We start from the raw sequence: 2,500 nt of genomic DNA, 5'->3' as shown, positions 1-2,500 counted from the left end.
TTACAGTATGACAAGAAATTAACATACCACATTTACACATAAGAAAGTGAAGAATATCACGTAGATACAGGGTAACATGTATATGAATGAGTTGAGTAGGACGTCACTTGACCACTAATGTCTGATGTTGAATTTTGTGTACGCAAACTTCGATTTCAAGTAGGGCTTGCTCGATCTAGGATCTAGGAGTACTTGGGCAGAATTGGATGGGGAAATGCTAGAGGCACGGATAGGAAGGACGAACAGGACTGGCAACTGTTAATGATTGGGATGAAGTGAGGATTGAGGATTTGGCCATCTATCTTAAATATAAGTATCAAGTGTTTTATAATAAGGATATGGCTATATGTACAACATACGACTAACATATACCATCATCTATGTTGAAACTGCATGTCACTGTAAGTCGGGACACATTTTTAAGATGTATGAGTTTACAAAGCTGAGAAGCGAAAGAACAAGGCTTACAGTTCCATGCTGAGCACCAATAGGACCGCCAGATACGTGCCTACTGATGCCATTCCTAGTCTTAATGGCAGAGTTGTTAGTATCATCAGCGGCAGGATGGATTCATTTATCAAGGATGATAGAGATCTCAGGTAGGCTAAATTTTGTATATAAAACGGTCTATATCCATATTCAATGGCTGAATAAATTAAAGAAAGACGTAGCTTTTAGAAATAATAAACACTACACGTAAGTAGAAATTCCTCGGTAGTATAGTGGTTAGTATCCCCGCCTGTCACGCGGGAGACCGGGGTTCGATTCCCCGCCGGGGAGAAATTTTAATTTACGCGTAGGGACAATACCCTTATTCTGATTAATGTTCTTATTATTTTACATGAACAATTTGTCACATCATAGAGAATATTTGTAACTGATTTCTTTTACTACATACAGTATTGCTGTATCTCGTAAAATATATCTTAAACATTATCCCAATGAACTTCTATGTTTAGTATAGTTTTGAGGATTTGACATTTGTGACTTTTTTTTTTTAATCTCATGGGTCAAGTAGATTGTTTGTAGTCATTTTTGTGAAAACATCTTTCCGTCACTGGAAAGTATTATATATGGTCTTTTAAAGGATATGCCATTGGTATTTTACCAAATAGAGTAACAAGCCCTCTCGTAGGAAAAGAAGAATAAAAGCCATGATTAAACTATAATCATTGATAAAGATTAGTCTTCACGAATGGCTCATTACCTTTTTGTAGAACTGAAATAGGCAAGCAATATGCAAAACATTTTTTAATAGTCTTACCTTCTTTCACTCTACTATGTTTCCATTCGCTAGGTATTTGCAGTTGGTATTAGTAGATTGTTATAAATTATATTACTACATTTCGGTATTCACAAAGAATATTTGTATCATATAAAGTTATTGATATTTTATATCAATATTTTTCTTTTAACGATCTTCAACTTTCACAAACTAAGTGTATCTCACATTTATGGTTAGAATTTGTTGTACTCATTTTTTAAAAGTTGAAACATTTATTACCAGAATACATAAATGGCGTTGTTCTCATTTACTTGCAAAATATCCAGTTCTTTCTTTGTTCTGATGTACCAAAGGAATGTCCACTTGGCAGTATGTCACTAAAGGTGACAAACAGTTATCGTGCGATTTTCCCCCTTTTTCTTTTACGTGGTGTTAATTAAAGTTGATTATATTTTTCTTTTGATAGGGAGTGAAGAGAAGTATGGATCTTAATTAATGTTAATTTACAAATTTATAATGAACAAATTATCATACTACGTATAGTAGGGGAATTATCATTATTTTATTTTTATTTTTTATAAATGATATCCAGTGTGAGGACACTTTACTAAGGTAGCCCATAGAGGCGAGTTGTGGCTTAACGCTGGCTTGATAACTGGCGGTGATTTTCACTGCCGCGAGCTTCGATTTCCGGTGGGCCTCGCTCGATCCGTTCGAGGGCGTGGACGGGATTGAGTGATTGAATGCAGGAGCGACGGACAGGAAAGGTGACTCGGGTAGTAACCGTTAACATCAGCGACAAACTGTAGATTGAAGATTTGACCATCCGTAGGATTTATTATGATCAAGCAGTTTTCGCTAATATGCTGCTTGTTTGAGCCTTTTCCTACTGATTGACATTATTTAAGCAATTCATTGCGAAAAAATCATACTACATAAAATAGATGAAAATACATGTATAATTGTATTATGTGAATGACCCACTCTCACAGGTCCCAGACTCGTGCCTGGTTATACCGTCTCCAGTCTCAACGTTAAAGTGCCGTCAGCAGCAGGATGGAATCGCTCGTTGCAGATGATGGGATCTGGCGAGGATGTGTGGGTTGCAGCGGCGTCGTAGGAAAATAGATATCTCATTTTTATACTACTAACAGTTCATTAAGTTTGAATGAAAGCCATATTGTTGAGAAACAGATTCGCTGGTCTGACACGTCTGTATACCCTTCAGAGAGAAAATATAAGTCTCAGTGGGACTTATTGAATGTATCAGTTGGT

General features: G+C 36.3%; 1 non-coding gene across 1 annotated transcript; it reads left to right on the top strand.

Annotated features, from left to right (window-relative positions):
- Positions 1 to 708: 708 nt before the first annotated feature.
- TRNAD-GUC (transfer RNA aspartic acid (anticodon GUC)) lies at positions 709 to 780 on the top strand. Its single transcript has one exon. It is a non-coding gene; the product is annotated as a tRNA-Asp (tRNA).
- The last annotated feature ends 1,720 nt before the right edge of the window (positions 781 to 2,500 follow it).

The sequence above is a fragment of the Penaeus japonicus genome, unplaced genomic scaffold (genome assembly GCF_977035675.1).
Source record: "Penaeus japonicus unplaced genomic scaffold, GWHDUDI00000001_assembly GWHDUDI00000016, whole genome shotgun sequence".
Lineage (NCBI taxonomy): Eukaryota > Metazoa > Arthropoda > Malacostraca > Decapoda > Penaeidae > Penaeus > Penaeus japonicus.
The sequence above is the reverse complement of the archived record's forward strand: the minus strand, read 5'-3'. Positions and strand labels throughout refer to the sequence as shown.